A 19753-nucleotide genomic window follows, 5' to 3' on the forward strand; every position below is an offset into this window, starting at 1 on the left:
CAGTGCTCGCCGCTGTGGCTCAGTGTTCGCCTCTGCCGCTGCCACTGCCGCCCGCTGCTCGCTACCGCTGCTGCTGTCACTGGGTGTTCACCAAGGCCACTACCGCTGTCCGGTGTCCGCTGGCGCTGCTGTCGCCGCTGCTGCCCGGTGCTCGCCGCCGCTACAGCTCACTGCTGTTGCCGCTCAATGCGCACCAACGCCGCCGCTCAGTGCTCGTCACCGCCGCTGCTGACACCGCTGCACCGCCGCCGACGCCGCTGCACCACTGCCCCGCAGTGCTCACCGCCCCCTCCTAGCGCTCGCCATTGCCGCGCCATCTTTGTTCTCCTTCCCTATTTTGGACAGAGCTGTCGCCCTTAGACCGCAGAGTCCACCATGGGCACCCCCACCTGCACTACCACCACCATTATCCTAAACACCTTCCCTTCCCCTGCCCCCACCATTATCTCCCGGAGCACCTCCTCTGGGCTTCCCCATCTACTCCACCTCCCCTCCTCACAGCCTCTTTCCATTCTGTCTCTTCCCCACTCCTGTATCTCCACCTGTATACTGCTCTTGCTCCTGCTCCTCCTCCACCTGCTCCTGTCCCCCCTCCTGCTGCTACCACCCATTGGGATAACTTTCTTCCACTACTCACTCAACCTGCTATGACCGCCCCTGCTTCTCCCGCCTGTGTCACTGTCTGCCGCGCCATAGTTGCCACCACAGAGCACCCACCCTCCCATCCAAGTGCCTCCACCTCACACAATTGGCCTACCTCCTGCCACCTCCGAATCCCACCAATCCCTCACTCCTCCTCCTAGGCCACCCCCACCAAAAAAAACCCCAAACGCCTCACTTTCACTCCCTCCTCCAAAAACCACCGCCCCTCTTCCTTCTGATCCCCCCATGGACACCACTACTCCTCCAGCTCCTGCCCTGCATACATTCGCCCTTTCCAACTCTGATCTTAAATTTCTTGATGCCCGCACCCTCACCCTTGAAATCTGCAAGTATATCCCTAATGCCACAATTGCTCATCTTATCCCCCACATAGACTCTGTCCTCATCAAATCCTATTCTCCCCTCCCTCATTCCACACTGATCTTTGGAAACTTCCCCACATCGCTTTTGGCCCACATGTGTCTCTCACACCTTTCCTTACCTCCTCCTCTTCCCATCAGCCCCAACACCCTGGTTGTCCGCCAACCCTCATCGCTGAGATGACAAAACTCAGCCATATGTTCATGGAGGCAGAGGTGTTTGCAGAATTGAATGCCCACTTCACCCTGTAAATCCGCTCTGCCTGATGTGTCTGTCACAACTCTGCTCCTACCTTCCTGATGTGTGTGTTCACAGAGTCTGCCTCCTCCATCCTCAGGGAGCCCCGATTTTCAACCATCACCACACCATTGACCCCTCCCGTTCCCCTCCTCAATCCTACTGCTCCCAATGTTGTCTCCTCTGCAATGACCACCTCACCCAAAACTGCAAAAAACCCCCACCTGCCCCCACTGTAAATCCTCCCACTTCCTCAAAAGGGTCCTAACCTCGCCTCTCCTCCTCCCTGAAACACCTGCCATGAACCTCACCCCATATAGGCCTCTGAATACAAGGCCACACCCCTCCCACCAACCCCAAGCTCACAGTCCCTGTTTGCCCCATCTATCAGCCCATCCACTCCAACAATTCCCTCCGCTCTCTCCCTACAGCCAAAGACATCATCAGGTTTCTGACCATCGTCCTATGGAATATCTACTCCTTTCAACGCCCCCACACCCTCCAGCAGATCTCCCTAGCCACCTGCTCTGTCTTCCATTTGAATACCTACGCCACACACTCCAAAACCAGGCCCACTTCACCTTCACCCACCTAGATACCTTCACTTAAGCCTATTTCCTCCTCCCTCTGCTCCCTCCCCCCCCCCACCCCCTGGCGCGCCAATAGTATATCTCCTATACCTAAACATTCGCTCCCTCCCTGCCAATGAATACCTTTCCATGCATAATCTGTTCAAGCACCAGGTCGACTCCTTCAGCCTTAGCGAAACCTTCCTCCAACCTCACCATGTTTTCTGCACCTCTCCTCACCTCCTTCACATTATCAACAACCCCCTTCCCCTGGGTGAGATGGGGTTGCTATTGGACACCACAAGCATATCCCTGTCTGGACACAGCCCCTGCTCTATGACCCAACTGAACACATTATCCTCATCGTCTTTTTTCCCTCCCACACCAGCACCTGTGCCACTATCTATGTCCATCACACAGCCCCTCTCCCCTACGACTTCCTCTCCCATGTTGACCACGTCTTCTCCACCTATGTGCTTGTTGCAGACCTGAGCATCCACAGACGTGACCATGACACCCTTCAGCGGTGGCATCAGTTCCTCTCCACCCTCCATGGTGACCTTGTTCCCCTCCCACAGCACAGCCATCCCAAAAGTATCTCCACCCTGGATGTCGTCCTCACTTCTCCCAGCCCCTTTGGTCGTATCACCGCAGACGTCCTCAACTACATTGGTAGCGATTATTTCCCAGTCCTTCTCACCATTTCCTCGGCCCATTACCCCCCCCCCCCTCCTGCCCACCGCCCTGCTGCCCCTCTGAAGTCCATCCATGACTACCACTGCGCCGATTCGGATGCCTACCAGGAATTCATTGCCTCACAGATGGCAAAGTCATCTTGGAGTTCTCTGTACCACGCACATACACTACGAGCTGTGTGACACATTGAATTGCCCTGCAGGTGGATGCCTTCATGCCAAGGAAAAACAATCTGGATGTAAGGGTGGACATGGTCCCCGAGGATAGATTCATACTTGTGCTCATCCATTGTGCTTTCCAGCATGACTAGACCTCCTAGGAAAAGCCACACCAACATTGCCTGGAGTGACCATAACTCTCCCTCCTCTGGCCTGGATGCTTATGCCGATTGCAGCATGGTGTTTTCTTTCAGATGTTTCATGACATACTCGCTAATGGCCATTGTCATCTGAAATCCATCTGTCGCCACTCAGTGGACGTCCAGTTGCGGTATCGGCGTGCAAATTCCAGTCTTTGTCACTGACGAACATGCCTCAGGCATGGATGTGCATGATGTCTTTAGGTTAGTTAGATATAAGTAGTTCTAAGTTCTAGGGGACTGATGACTGTATGTGTTAAGTCCCATAGTGCTCAGAGCCATTTGAACCATTTTTTGTAAAAAGTGAACGTATTTTAGGTTGTACATGATCTAACAAAATGAGGCCTAAAGAAAGTTTTTGTTCGTTTTGCTTCTTACCGTAATTTTGATTATATAGTTTTGCAGGACCCTCTTTATGGTGTCCACTGATAGCTTTTCATCTGCATACCAGTCAGTGTACATGTGAATTTCATCGACGACTTAACACATTCCTTGATTTTTTAAAAACGTGATTTTGGCGTGGCAAAATGTCTTGCTTATGTATTTGTCATTACTCATGTTTTCTTGTGACTGATCCTTCGTCTTTTGTGGTCTGAGGGCACTGCAACACATATTAATCTACATTGTGTAATTTCGTTGTTAATAAACGCCTTTTCATTTCGCAAAACGCGGTGAGCACTATGTTGCTGTGTTTCCTAACCCCATAGGCGTATATTTGTTTCCGAGAGAGTTTTGCACCGAATTTGAATTTTGTGTGTCTGTGTGTGTAGGTGCCATTTTGTTTTGTGTGTGTGTTGTTGCGCTGTTGTGTGTTCCTATCCCAGTGTTGGTGGTAGCAGCACGAGAGGGCCTGGAACTTGGTGGGCGACAATTGTTTAAGCTTTAGCACATGTAGACTTAAGCTTATTACAAGTCAGCTCCAAACTCTGGGTGTCAATCTGTGCTGTCAGAGGCATGGGGGAAATTGATAAAACTTCAGACAGCTGGGCTAGAAAATACTTTAAACTTAGCACAAGTGAAGTAAACGTCATAGGAAAACCAATGACTTTTAATTTCGCTCCATTTAAAACTTACTACAAGCGGCCCAGCAACAGTGCAGACTGCACCAGTATCCATACTGAATTCTGATGTCATGGAGATGAGGAACGCCCAGACACTCTGACAACCATGCAGGCTGCACCAGTATCCCAGTGTGTTTTTCCTAGAAAGATTGAAATACGTCTTTGTTAAGCCTCCCTATAAAAAGTTTGACTCTGCAGATGTTAATAACTGCAGCCCCATGTCAGTCCTTATAAGATTTTCTAAAATATTTGAGACAGTTATGTGCTCCAGGGTTATCATCCATCTGATTAGTAATGGGACAGTTCGTCAATCACTGTTACCACATCAAAAGGGCCATTAAACATTTAGAAGGAAGCGCTGGAAAGTAATGCCTCCGAATTTTTTATGTGAAATTTTTTTAAACAAAACAAATGTTATTAACATTCTACATCTTTATTCTTCATGTCTGCATATTTGCAGCCCTCTTCCGCTAAAAGGATCCAAACTGTAGCATGTAACATGGTAATGTATAACATAACTATGTCAGCGTGTGAGAAGAAGTATAGTGCAATCTGTTTTCGAATTCAAAGAGTTTATCCACACATGGAGCACCATCTCGTTCAGCATGACGCTGCGAGACCACATACGGGCACCTCGACATCTGCAAAAGTCTGTCGCCTTGGATTCACTGTCATTGATCATCCTCTATAAAGTCGCAACATGGCCCCATCCGACTTTGATCTGTTTCCAAAACTTGAGGCAGAGGTGACGTTGTGGCTCCATCAGCAAAGTCAAACATTCTACAATTATAGTGTCAACAAACTGGTCTCTGGTTTGCAGAAATATGTTCATCGCCATGATCACAATGTTGCTCTCAACATGCAGACATGAATCATAAAGATGAAGAATGTTAATAGCGTTTGATTTATTTAAAGACCTTTAAGATTTTTCAAATAAGACAATCAGAAGCATTACTTTTCACCACATCCTCATACCAACCATATAACAAAATCTTTAAATGATAAATTATCAACAATTGGGGTCTTATGTGACTTACCGAAGGCTTTTGGTTGTGTCAGTCATAATATTCTATTAGACAAGTTAATTTTTTACAGAGTCTGTAGTTGTGTCCTTATTTAAGACAGAATGCAGAAAGTTTCCCTATGCTCTTCGAGTAACACAAAGAAGGGAGACACATCAGTAGTAGGCCACTATGGGTACAGGTGGAGAATGTGCTGACACAGCACTTTCTTACCAGTTGTGTCATATTAGAGCTGAGACAATTGCTCTTGGCCGGCCGGGGTGGCCGAGCGGTTTTAGGCACTACAGTCTGGAACCGCACGACCGCTACGGTCACAGGTTCGAATCCTGCCTCGGGCATGGATGTGTGTGATGTCCTTAGGTTAGTTAGGTTTAAGTAGTTCTAAGTTCTAGGGGACTGATGACCTTAGAAGTTAAGTCCCATAGTGCTCAGAGCCATTTGAACCAATTGCACCTGTCATATTTTGCTGAAAGCAGCTTCAAAACTTTCTTCTCTCCAAGGCTCATTCCAGGAATCATGATATCATGCCACATGCCAATGTCAAGGAGAGGAGGACTTCCCCAACCTCCAGCACTGCTGCAAATTTTGCATGAATAATTCCCCCCCCCCCGCCCCCCGAGGGCCCTCCTTGCATTCGTGGGAGCAAGAATTGACTGTAGTTTGCATGAATGTCAGAATGTCATATTTTGCTGACATGAGCATTGCGTAACTGACTTCCAAAAAGGACTGGTTAACCAAGTCTCATATAGTTAACTTTGAACTGAAGCTATATATCAATCTCCACAAAACACTGGAACTAGTAGGTAGCATATTTCTCTACAAACAACTAAAAACCAACATTTGCTTGTAAAATACAAATAATGAATTTTTATCTTAAATACCAAAAATTGTGAAATGATAGCAGATCCAGTTCCTCCAGTCGCCAGCACATTGCTACACTGAAAAACTGTGATCAAAGATAGATTGTTGTACCACGCCAATAATGGCACCAATAGCAACTAAAACGCAACGGAGTTATAGAGCTATTATTTTGAGCGTCGAACATGTTTTAAAAATCTAAAATATCTGCAAAATACGTATGTAGCAAAAAAGGTGCCATTTTTACACTGAGGGTAAAGGTTAATAGGAGGAAGTGCTACAAATATGGAATAGCATTTTGTTTTTCGTTCATAAATTTCTGTTTTTCATATTGAGCAAACAAAATATCTCTCGCACATAGCTTGGAATATATTTTAATGCTTCCTATGTTTTCGAATATATACTACATTACGAACATTTCTAAATTATGCTTAACATAAAGTTTGACATTTTTGACACTTCAGGTTATGGGGTACAAATATGGAATATTTCATTCGTTTCAAGTTTGTTAAAATTAAAATAAATAATGGAAGCTCTAATAATACATTGTCAAAGAAAACACCATAAAACATGATAACACAATGGAGAAACATGCGAAATATACCATTTTCAGTTGTTAAATTTCTTACTATAAGTAATTTCACTTGCAGAAGTCACAGACATATCGTCCTTTACCATAACGTGCGCATTCAGTGGGCGCCCACATTTCGCACATTAGACACTTTATCCATGCTTCCAAAGCCTCGTTCTGTGAAAATTTACCTGAGTAAAAGAGACAATTGCCATCCTCAGTAGTGAGTATACTGTTCTCCAGAACGCTACTAAGGGCGGACGAATCATCCCTCACACTAAAAACACCATCTTCAGAAACAGATGATTCTTGATTCCTAGGCATTGGTGGCCTCTGCATCTTTGTCCCCGGTTTATTTGTTGCTGTCCTCGATACTTCAAGAGATCTCTTATATCGAGACAAGTTGACTGCTGTCTTTGATACTTTTATGGAAAAGAAAACCATCTGCCTCTAAACTGACATGGATCTTCATTAAAGGATGTAGAAAGTAGATGTTATTGCAGGCCGATTATCACGCATTTAACCATTTTTTCTGTTGTTCTCTTGGGGTGCATCAGTTGTGTGATATTACTTGCGATCGACTTGTATACAACTGCGTGTTCTGTGTGTCACTTTGAGTGCTGTCTACCTGCAATCGTTAACATCAAACATCTCCATACCACTGTCAGAGGGCTTTCAACACATGTGTGATGAATCACGTTCCTCGATGGAAAACCTATTTCAACACCCTTCTCTAGACGAACGAAGGTGTATGTGAAGCACACCATTTCAGTGTCACATCTTCAACGTAAATCGAGTCTTCAGTTTCATATAGGTACGAAGCGACTGTTGCTATACTTTTCGTGATCATCCAGTCCAAAACGCATGCATGTTGGGGAGAGATGAAGTTTTAGGAATTTTTAGTAGGTTGGTGTACAATATGCGCAAATATTCTCATAGAAAATCAAATAGCGCTTGGGTATGTAAGCAATAAGACCACAAACATATGGAAAACTATGGTAAAATACAAAAATAACATAAAATCGGTGAAATTCAAGGAAAACCAGATATAATCGCAAAAATTTGATTTGAACTACGTAAAAATTGAGGGAAGTACTATGAAATATTTAAAATCGCGAACACCTAGCAAAATTACAGTAATTGACTGAGAATACATAAAATTAGAGAAAAATATCATGAAATGAGTGCTGAGCGAAATCAATAAAAATTCGTTTTCTGAAGGAGGAGGGTAGACTATTCCTACATATTCACACCTTAATAGTGGAAAGAGGTGACATTCTAGAGACATGGCATCAAGACGAAATGGCCATATTATCCAGCACATGACCAATACAACCTAAATCGGACCATGACTTCTGTGTGGAAAACGTTACCTGGAGCGATGGTACTGTGATAAGACTGTTACATCTTCTCTGGCTACTGATTGTGGTGTTTATTTCCTCGTAAAAGTCACTGTTTCTTTCTATGCAATATCGGCTGCCGATGATCATTTTATAGGACTTTTGTGAACATATCATAATTTGCAAACCGTAATCAGGCTTCATCTTCGTAATCACCAGGTGTCATATACCTACAGAAACCGATGTAGTCTTTGTGTTAGAAAGAATCGATGTTTTCTTTGTTGTGAAAAGAAGTTGTTTTATCGCCTTACAGTTAGCCACTATAGTTCATAGTAGACAAACTTGCAGCGAGAATGTATGTCATGTGCTGGAAATGTATTTCTTACATTGGAATATTAAGATCGTTGCATTCCACACGATTAATATGTCGGAAACCACACCGATCTAGTACTATAGCGTATTTAAGTGGAGAACCGTTTAGCCCTAGGAATGTATTTTATGTTCGACGATCATTTCTCTCATCGTGATATCTTATTGGTATGTACACCAAACACTGGAAAAGTACTTCAGAATTGATAGCACAGTTAATTTACGTAAAATGTTTCAAACTATATCTGTCTGGAGCTCCATAACGTCTAAATCACACGTTTCTTCTTTACAATCTGTTATATCATTACATCACTCTCATATCTACTATACTCTGGTAATGGGTGCTAAGCTCTTCACCAAGCGCACATCTGAAGAGATCTTGTGCACGTGGGTGGCTGCCATGAGTAAGATTGGCGTGGAACAGTCTTCACTGAACATAGTTATGGACTCAGCTTGCTCCGTTCCTTCACGAGACTAGGAATGTGGTGGGGATAGTACCCTCCTGCTTCAGGTCAGCTACAAATTAAATCTGCCACAGTGTTGTAGTGTGGTTTGTTCAAAGACAATGCGGGGAGATCTTCCGATCTCCAACTTCATGCTAAGAATGAAAGAATACTCTATGACCTCCATCCACTTAAAGAAAGATAGTCAATCGTAATAGTAAATTATGCACTATGATCGAAGTGCTAAAAATATGTAGATAACCTAACTACGCCGGTGTAGGATTTTTCTGGTGTACTTTGGTGTATATGTTTGCGAATTAACCATGAATGGACGTACTGCGTAGTCAACTATCTACATTCACAATCTAGTACATGGTACATGCAAAGTGCTAGTCAGCGTTGAAATTACGGAAAAACTTGTAAAATCTCTAAGATGATGTCACTATCAACTGCACTGTTTATTACAGCACACCGTCCCATGCCGATGATGTCTTTTCTATCCCATCCGACCACTGGTACGCTGTTCATTACCACGTAATAACTGACTGACATCATTTGTCAGTCTTGGTGAGAGCAACACCTTCCCGTGATGGCCAGCACTGAAACAGTGATCGCGTACATGGATGCAATATAAGAAATCAATACTCTTGGTCTCTTTGAAACAGACCACCTACAGATCTGATACCCTGTAACTGTGAGAGATGAGATTAAATGTAGAGGTCATCACCTTCAAGCAGTTGTTTGGAAACTCTCCACAATGCTGCAGACTCTTCCAGATTCCATATTTTCCGATGTCTTCCACATTCTTGTCAATAATACCACCTCTGTCTTTTATTTCAATCATTCTGTGTTTTGCGCATGCAGCATAGTTTACATCATACGATGTCCTGGTTTCGGTGAGAGCCAGTGGATCGAATCATGTTAATGTCGGTTTGGCACCTAACGCAGACCTTGAAGTCGTGGTGGAAAAACAAAATGTATGGTGGTGTACAAAGCTGTAGTCATATACTCCTTGGATGTGTTACAGCAGAAAAAAACAATGTATTAAATTGCTAATGAAAGAACAACATAGGAACCCTATCTTGCTGTTGGTAGTCTGTGGGATAAGGTCTTTCTACAGCAGAGGCAACGAAATTTTACACTGGTCTGTACAAGTGACTTTGATCACTGGCCAACTTCTCCAGTGGATCAATACCTGTATATTCAATGGGATCGTCACATATGCTCAATGCCAGCATGCAGATGGTATTTGTTTATGATATATTGGAGGACAGGGACATGGTAACATCTTATGAAGTTCTATTCCAGGTGACGTTGGTGAAGTTATTATAGTTAGTAGTTTTTATCTGTTTGATGGTACAAAACAACGAGGATAGAGACAATGTTTCAGTGACGGACATGAATGCACCCTGAGGGGTGCAGATTTCCTTCGGACTGCTGTACCTGTATGTATTTTTGGAGATGCAGCGTAATGCAGTAGCAAAATCCCCATCCTTCTTCCACTTCCTATATGACGTGGAGCCTTCCTAATTTTCCGATAAGGAACGCCACTGTAATTCATTGTACTGTCTTCTCTACTAGCTGGTGTTGCAAAAGAAAGCTTCTTTTGGCACTGGGCTTACACGCTGTACAGAGTTGGCGGAGCCTTATTAAGCTCTCATTTCCACCGTGTGGTCAAAAAATGGTCCTGTCGCATTAACCCTCCTCGCCCTGTTCCTCCACAGGATGTAGGTGGCCTTAGATACAGCGCTCTCCAATATCCACTCTGTTCTGACTTAAATTGGACCGATCACATGAAAAGAACTTCAGGTTGGACAAGAAAGAAACTTAGGAAGAGTTACAAGATACAGAGGGACTGTCTAAAAAACCACGTTAGAGTTTTGCTGTATGGGGTCCTTCACAGATAGGTTCGAAAAAGGTGACTCATTTCCAGATATGAGAGTGCCACTAATGAGATCACCAGTGGCTGTAATTTTAAAAGACATCTCCAACGCAAGAATGTGGTTGAATGGATAGACTAGATTCCAAATCGCAGACAGCATTTCTACCAGAAAACATAATGCTATAGATCTTAAAATCCAGTCTACTGCTATTTTTAAGTGATTCCTCACATAGGACACAATCTCAATCAATCATCATGCTCCTTCGCCTATAACCCTGTGGATATATCGCAGAACTTCTGTTGCACTGTCCTAAAGGTATTGAGATAGAAAGCGCTAAAAATACTGTTTGTTAGCGTGGTAAATATCTAGCAATGGGAAGAAGGAGTTGCAAATATCAGCTTAATATCACGTTACTTAAACCAACCACTTTCTAAATTCGGTTATAAGGGTGATTTTATTACGAGAGTACACTGCTGGTAACGTGCACCCTCACTTTCGGTCTGTTGATATGCTCCCCGCAATCACCATCTATATTCAATGTCACGATATTTATGCGGAAAGCCACTTCATTCAAAAGCAGTACGATACTTCGATTTATAAAGCATGTGTAGTTTTTAATATGGACACCGTTAGTGATATTTGTGTGTGCCTATAGAACCAAGACCACCTTTTATGCAAGGTGACATCAACATGGTTTTTGCAATCCTGTTTTCGACATCTGATTGCTTATAAGACGATTTCATCTCTCTCCTCAAGACACATTGGTGCCACTCGAAAGCAAAACAAATGAGGCAAGTCTATCGGTCGCGGATTTTCGCTCAATATTGTTTGATGCTACAAGCATTTAGTTATTGGGAAAGTATTACGGTTAGTAGGAGTAGTGTAGTAGATTCGCTGTGATCAGCAGGCTAATAAAGTTTGTGTTGGGGTGTAAAGTTACTGTGGTCATTGTTCCAACATGTGCAAAGAAAATGGCTATGTCCAGTCGTAAGGAAGGTATAGACACGAAGTGTGAGACTGCGATTTCAAAGCACTGATAGCTGTAAGGGGAATGAAGGATTTTACAAGGAAAATTATGTCCAGTCATAAGACAGATATAGATATTTCCAGAGCCACAGCCATTTGGAGGAGGTATTTTCGATACTTCACTTAATTTCAAATGTCATCAGATTGGGGCTGCAGTCGCAATATTTAACTGTAATTGACTGATAAATATGTGGCTGGTTTCCTAGGAACGACACAGTTTGACGTGCGAGGTGCTTGGTGGAGATAGTCTGTGGCTGGATAGAATGGGTATTTACGGCTTAAGGCTCTCATGAGTGGCGGGTAGAAAGAAAAGTTCTGGCCACCCGACTAATTCGTACTTGCCTACAGCTACAGGGGTAAGTCCTGGTGGTGGCGCTCACCGGATAGCTGCGCAGTGATCCAATACTGAATATGCAGTGGGCTGTCTCCATGATTATTTGTGTTTTCCATCGAAAGTTAAGTGAGTCACTGTCGATCAATGCCAAGTGTTGGTGCAGGGCGTATTGATAGTATTCGAATTCCTAGCACTCCAATCATCCCCGGATGTCCTCCATGGCTGGGGTGGTGCACTCTGGCATACACGGCCGTCCATAATTGAGGCAGTTTTCTCCGGCGTCTGAGCGTTTTCGCTAGTGGCGTATGAGGTTATGGGTGCACTGTTTCTGGACGCCTGGGAGGTGAGTGGGCTGTATGGATAAGTCTTTTCAACAATCTCAAGCATCTAGCTGTGATAACTAGTAGGATCATGGTTTAGTGCTCCTCAGTACATTACAGTGTGCTCTGTGTTGTAGTAGCATTTCTTGTTGTTACTATCCTATCACGTGGTGGACCCTTCCTCCTCCTCCTGCTCATTCTTAGTCCTGGTGCAGATGATAGAACCAACTTATGGGTTAAATAGTGCTTTAAAAACATAATCACAACGTCAAATTCCCGCTTGGTCAATTTACTGTTTCCAATAGTGGAATTGCTAGTACACACCAGTGCAAAGCCTCCGTATGCAGCTGAGCTGAAATTTAAAATTTTCAGCTACTTCCATTGTAATGGACTTTCTACCAAATGACCTAACTGTCCAGCATCCACCGATAGGAGGCAAGGGGGAAAAGTTCAATAGGGTTTGAAACCGGGTGGTTGGAGGATCAAATCCCACCAAATATTCCAATCCTAGTATCGACCAATAGGAAACAAGATAGAACTATCCTACACAAGATTACAGATTCAATTACTTAGTCAATCAATGTAATGTAGTGAGAGAATATTTCCAAGATATCTAAACCTGGGAGTTTTCCAGGCAAATGCTACTTTGTTTGCTGTTGATTCCGACTGTGACTGACTGAGTGTGCAGGCTGGGGAGTGGTACATGGCAGGATGTGGCCACTTGAGATAGATATAGAGATAGATAGATAGATAGATAGAGAGAGAGAGAGAGAGAGCATGTGTTTCAACAGGAATTTGGCTCTGAACACTATGGGGCATCTGAGATCATCAGTCCCCTAGAAATACTTAAACCTAACTAACCTAAGGACATTACACACATTCTGCCCAAGACAGGATTCGAACCTGCGATTTTAGTGGTCGCGCGGTTCCAGACTGAAGCGCCTAGAACCGCTCGGCCACTGCTGCTGGCCAACAGGAATTTCTCACTGTTAAATATCAAAGAGTTTCCCCCACCTTTGTTCGGGGATTAGCGCGACATACAGTCTGCCAGTTGTGGGACCTGCGCAGGCATCTTGTGACCTGTGCATGTGGGAACATGTGAAGTGGTCAGCTCAGCCAACGGCAGACGATTTGTGCTTTGCGAACAAAAGATTTTTAACAGTGTATTTATATGGGGTGAATTATGATGATAGTATTCCTTGCACAATAAGGACCAAAAAAACCTGCAGTTGTTCAGATATTACATACTCCCATATCAGCCTCTAAATATTCAGATAAACAGTATTCCATACGCTGCTGTCAATTTCCTGACAAATTCTTTAACTAAATAAATAAACCACATTCCAGACACAGCCTTGCATCCCATAAATTGTTTAAATAAACATTATTCCACACAGTACCTTGTCTTCAATAAATTGTTTAAACAATATTCTGTACACTACAATCGATTCCTGGCTAATTTCTTTCAATAAATAAATAAACTATATCGCATACAATGTCTTGTATCCAATAAATCGCTTAAACAAACAGTATTTCACATATTGCCTTGTCTACCAGTGATTATTTAAGCAATATTTTATACACTGAAATCGATTCCCAGGCAAATAGCAAACCAACTGAGTCCTTTTCCCGCCGATATCCAGTTGGGGGATGGGAAAGGGAGGGCTTGGAGTTTCCCAGAGGGGGAGGGGTTAATCAGTTGATGGATTTAATTATTTAGTTTATTAATTAGGTATCAAAAGTGTGTTTGTATCAGTGAGGGTAGTTCTGAGGGGATGGGGTAGGAGGATAGGGAGGGGGAGGGTGGGGGTTTCTTGGAAGGACGGAGTATCCCCAGGGGATCATAATCAACTTAGCAGAACAATAGGTTAAGGAGTGTATTCTTGTCCCTGATATAGGCAATCCATACTAACAAAATGCACTGATAATTTCTTTACACTACTAATGATACAGAATATTGTGGAATATCAACCAGTTTCGCAATGTAGATGTATTCGTGAAGTGGAGTTGTACTAGGCCCTAGTCTAATCTAGAGTCTAGTCTGCACAACTGGACTCTTGTCTAATCTAGAGTCTAGCATAACTGCATTTCATGAATACATCTTCATTGCAAAATTGACTGATATTCCATGTGGCTATGCAGGGTGGATAATTATTCTGTCACGAAATTTTAACCCTGGATAGCTGATGCTAGTAGGAACCAAAACTACTAATGTTGTGTAGGTCGACAACGCACTATTTTTAAACTATGGAAATCCGGCACCACGCGCTCCAATTGACTGCGGGATTGCACTGTTGTCGGATGCTCTGGAGAACGCATGACCACGAATGCTTTGCCTACCGGAGAACGCGATGTATTCAAGGCGGCCTGCACGCCCGGTGATAGCGCGCCAGCCTTCTACTCTGGGGGTCTGAGGGCGAATCCGCCAGGGTCCAGACACATCCATTGTAGTTTCATGATAAGATGTGCTGGGAAACAATCCATCAACAACTGTTAGTTCGCGTACAGAAAGTCTTTTACAAATTGTGTCGGCCCTGAAAAGGGCCTTTTTTTTTGTAGTTAGGACATTATTTACTTAAAGCAGGTGCTCGAACTGACGACCTTCTTACGCGACACAATCTTGGGTACGTCGAACGATGTTTTGCCGAACTCTTTCAAAGATTCCTGGAATTGGCCTGGTGTGATTGGCTCCATGTTGAATGTGAACCATTAATTCCTCTTCATTTCTAGGTGGTTCGCGTCTGGGTGGGTGAATTACAACTTTGAAGAATCCCCATAGAAAAAGTCCGGTGGCGTGAGGTCTGGTGATCACCGGGGTCATGTGCTACGAGCACCTTTGCCAATTACCGGGCCGTCAAAGATTTCATTTAAATGTCCACGCACATCACAACTGTTATGTGCGGGCGCCCCAACATGCTGCAACCACATGTGCAGCCGTATGTCCAGGGGAACATCTTCCAGCAGGCTGGGTAGAGTTTCTTGCTAAAAGTGAAGGTAATTTGCCCCAGTAAGTCGAGGAGGTAGACTGACTCAATAAGACAGTCACCCACAATTCTTGCCCAAACGTTGAGCGGAAATCGTTCCTGGTGTCCAAAGATGCATGTGAGATGAGGATTTCCCCCTGCCCAGTAATGAACGTTCCGAGTGTTGTAAAGGCCATCCCAATAGAAGGTGCAATCGTCGGTAAAAAACACAGTGGTGGGAAAGTTGGGATCTCTTGCAACACATCGCAGAAACCACTGGCAAAACCCTACCCTGTATTTATAGTCCGCCACAGGATTTAGGTCTTGGACAGGGTGGAAACTAAATGGATGCTGGCCATCATCCCTCAAAACCTCCCAGACGAACCGATGAGTGACGCCCATGTCGTGTCCAACCGCTCGGGTACGTGTCGTAGGTGCTTCCTCGAAGCGCTCGAGAACAGTCTCTTCAAATGTCGCATCCCTTCATGTTCGAGGTCTTCCAGCACGACCATGATATCCCGCTAACGAGCCTGTTTCGCCAAGTCGCCGGTGAATTGCTGTAAACGTTTGTGGGTGTGGGTGGCGTCTTGCTGGGTACCTTTCTTCATCCAACCGTCGCGCTTCATGTGCATTACCGTCTGCTATTCCATAAACAAAAACCATATCTCATTGTTCTTCAAAAAAATACTGTGCTGCCATGCTTACTGTGTGACTAAATCGCAGGTGACGTGTGTGTGCTCTGATGCGAAGCTTACGTGTGAATGCCTCTGACGTGAGGTGGAGAAAAACAGCAAGACCTACTCGACACGTGTGTTGCACGTGACGGGACGAGGTACGTTTGTATGTGTGATTCGACAATCATAGCACTGCCCGTCAACCGACAAATGGCAACAGGGCAATCCCACAGACAATCGGAGCGCGTGGCGCCAAGTTTCTGTAATTTAAAAACGGTGTGTTGTCGACCTAGACATTAGTAATTTTGGTTTCTACTGGTTAAAATTTTGTGGCACAGTTTTTCTCCGCCCTGTATATCATGTGTGCATTACTCATGTGTGAATTTATTGTCGCCTAACCAAGCGCTATTAGTGCAGCTTTAATAGTCCTGGCCTGAAAATGAACTTGGTAGTTCGAAACTAGTCACTAGCTTAATAAACCGCAACTGTGACGCAATTACAGTAAAGAACATTTTATCTTCCTCTCCTACAGTTCTGGTAATGCTCACCATATCGCTGTTCACTCTGAGCCACACTCACTAGGCGACGAGTCACAATCACTAGCCAACTGTTTCTTGCCGTCAGCTATGGCCAACAAGCTGCAAACCACAAAGCAAATAGCGAATGCTGCTCAGCTTTGGTCTGCAACCACCGGTCTGCCGCTGTTGTAACTTGACAGCTGTGTGTTTTGTCAGCTGCTAGGCCACCTGCCATGGCGGCGGAGAAAATGTGGTAGCGACGAAGAGGACCCTCAGTGTGAAGCTGCATTTTGGTGTGCTGATGAGGAGGCGGCGAGCATATGATGTGGTGTGGTGCACCGGAGCTTGGACCCTCAGTGTGTGGTGCTGCGAAGCGTGCCAATGTGGCGTGGCAGCAACTATGGTGACCGATGTGCGTTCACGATGAAACCAAAATCGAACTCGCAGCTCCAGCGCACCAGTTGTGGTTCACACCTAGTAAGCCTAGTCTTCAGGCACAACCGCCACGCTTATTGAATCCCAGACGAGTTCCCAGTTGCGACTGCATAAGTTTCACTCAGGAAATTGAGGCAGCTTGTTGGTCATAGCTGACGGCAAGAAACAGTTGGCTAGTGAGTGAGACAACTCTCGTCTGCTTCAGCTTTTTTTCCCTTCCCGTAATCTAGCCAACTAATAATTAAAACGAATTACTCCTGGTGGTATAAACCAAAGAGTTAATTAATTGCTAGTCATTAACCAGGCAGAAACTTCGTGAGATGACGATCCACAACATTTATTTGAAATCTTAGTAAATAAAGTCTTTAAAACTGTTCATATAACTTCAAAGATTGGCGAAAACTACAAACTTAGTTAAATTAGTTAAAACTGGCTGGAGCCCCCAGTACAGTGGCAGGCAAACTCGATGAATAGAGTTTTAACGGACTGATGAAAGATGTTAAATTGTTATTTAAGTTCACAGATCTTCATTGAAAGAAACAAATCACTGGCTAATTCACATCTCTCAGATTCCAGTGGACACATGACACTAAACTCTAAGTACAGACCAGCCCAAAAGCGAACAGAGTCCCTCGCAGTCGAGTCTGGGGATAAATCTAATTTCAATGCTCAGAAATAATGTTCCAGACCCACTTTACACTCAAATTGCAAGTCCGAAGGATCACCTCGACAAAAATAAACAGCATCCAAACTAGCTCCGATATTTTAAGTCCAACTGTTAGACCACCACAAAAAAAACCTTCTGTCTTTTTCATGTGAGCACAGGTGAAAATTGCCACTCAGAACAATAATGATCCTGCCTCCACTAGAGTGCACAGGACATTGCCATAACAAAGATGGCCATCGTCCTTAAATAGTTTCAGTCCACCCCTCCATGACGTTCTATGTCTGTGTCACCTGAGTTTTCATCTACACCACTCTACTTCACATTTTTTTAAATACAAAATGGCAATCACTGATTTGACTGCACCATTGGCTGTGTGCTGAGATTTTAGTCTTCTTTGATATATCATATAAAATTCTAAGTGCAATGGTTTACCCAGAAATTAACATTAACTAAATGTGAAACTTGTCGCAAATGCTCAAAACTGTCCTTGTTTATTGTGCCGTTAAATATTTACAGAATCAATAAATGGCAACACTTCCTTATGAGACTTTTACCACTCTTCATGTTGCGCTAATCAAAATCTGAATAGTATTAATTGTTCAGAGACCACTGGCGAAACTATTCTAAATTAACAAGAAACAAAAGAAACATGATACAAAAAATACAAATCTTAACAACTAATGATTGCAAAATGTGTAATACAATTTCTGCCAACATACACTGCCTTTTTGTATGTATAATTGTATGATGGTAAATTTTTAAATCAGCATCCGATAAAACTTCAATTAAAATATCTGTTAATGCTGAATTAATTATAATATAAATCAGAGGAGGGCATAAATCGACTCAATGAGCAGCTCTCCATCTCAGGCAGGAAAAAGAACAGAATTTTGCGCTCTGGTGAAGGTTAATCTATAGCTGCTTGTACAGATTTCCATAGCAATTGTGGAAGGGAAGCATATCAAACCAGACGTAAACTTGTGACATTGTTGTATTGACTAATGTCTCGTTCTATTCAGTGCATTAGATGGAAAATGGAAATGCCGTGGGGCTAGGGCCTCCTGTCGGGTAAACCGTTCACCTGGTGCATGTCTTTCTATTTGACGCCACTTCGGCGACTTGCGTGTCGGTGGGGATGAAACGATGATGATAAAAACAACACAACACCCAGTCCCTGACTGGAGAAAATCTCCGACCCAGCCGGGAATCGAACCCGGGTGGTTAGGTATGACATTCCGTCACACTGACCACTCAGCTACCAGGGGCGGACAGTGTAATAGATTATGGTGCTAAATAAACACATTTAATTGTATTCCTTTTATTAGATTATGCATAGGAAACAAAAGTAATTACTTTGACATCTGATAACAAAATACTCCTTTGACTACTGAGTATAGTCATGAAAATGCAATAGGTCAATATAAAAGCTTATTTAGAATACCGCATAACCAATGAATGACAAATTAACTATAGGTTAAGCACAGAAATAAATAAATGAATAAATATAATTCACTGTAAATGGGTTATATGTTCTTATAAATCTGAAATGTCACTCAGCAGATGATGCTAAGGTGTGCATCTCTGTTTGCTGAAGAAGACAAGTTACATTTGGTGTTAAAAATCTCACACCTGCAATTTGCAGAACTACAGTGAGATGTGGATCAGCTAGAGTGGTTCTTCGTGGAGATTTATTTATCTTCATTAAAGAGACAGTTTTTCACACAGATATGTTGAGCCAAACATTGATAGCAGTTTGGCAGCCATTTTGAGCATATTTGGGAAATCTGTTTCCAAAATATGTTCAAAAAATATGATAGGCTTCTTCGTGATAAATATTTAGCCTTCAATTCACTATCACATTAAATTGTGAGCAATTCGCACTGTAGAGCAGACACAACGTCATCAATTATTATAGCTGTTGAAAAGGGTGCAGCAAACACATTTAAATCTATTGATAAATAGTCCATATCTCTCAGTCAGATGGAAAATCCTAACAGCTGCATTGGAAGAGGAGTCATCACTTTTCTGTGTAAGAAATTAACAGATTTGTCATTTCAAAGGAAATTTTTCTTTATTATGCACAGTAATTAAGTTATGTCATATGTAGGTACTTTAGTTCCTTGCGCGCGTAAATTTTAAGAAGATTGAGTCGTATTTCACCCTCTGCATTTCCATAGTGGCTGAAGTGATATCTTCTGTAGTGATGTTCTAATTTGTACTTTTTTATGCCTAATAATTTACCACATACCAAACATTGTGCTCCTCCTTCACTTTTGGTGAACAACTAATCATACTCCCAACTAGAATTGAACTGTAATATAGAACATCACTTTACCCGATTACTTTGACTAGCCATTTCAACTACACAACGCACTGTACCGTGACA

This window comes from Schistocerca nitens, chromosome 3 (assembly GCF_023898315.1).
Source record: "Schistocerca nitens isolate TAMUIC-IGC-003100 chromosome 3, iqSchNite1.1, whole genome shotgun sequence".
Taxonomy (NCBI): domain Eukaryota; kingdom Metazoa; phylum Arthropoda; class Insecta; order Orthoptera; family Acrididae; genus Schistocerca; species Schistocerca nitens.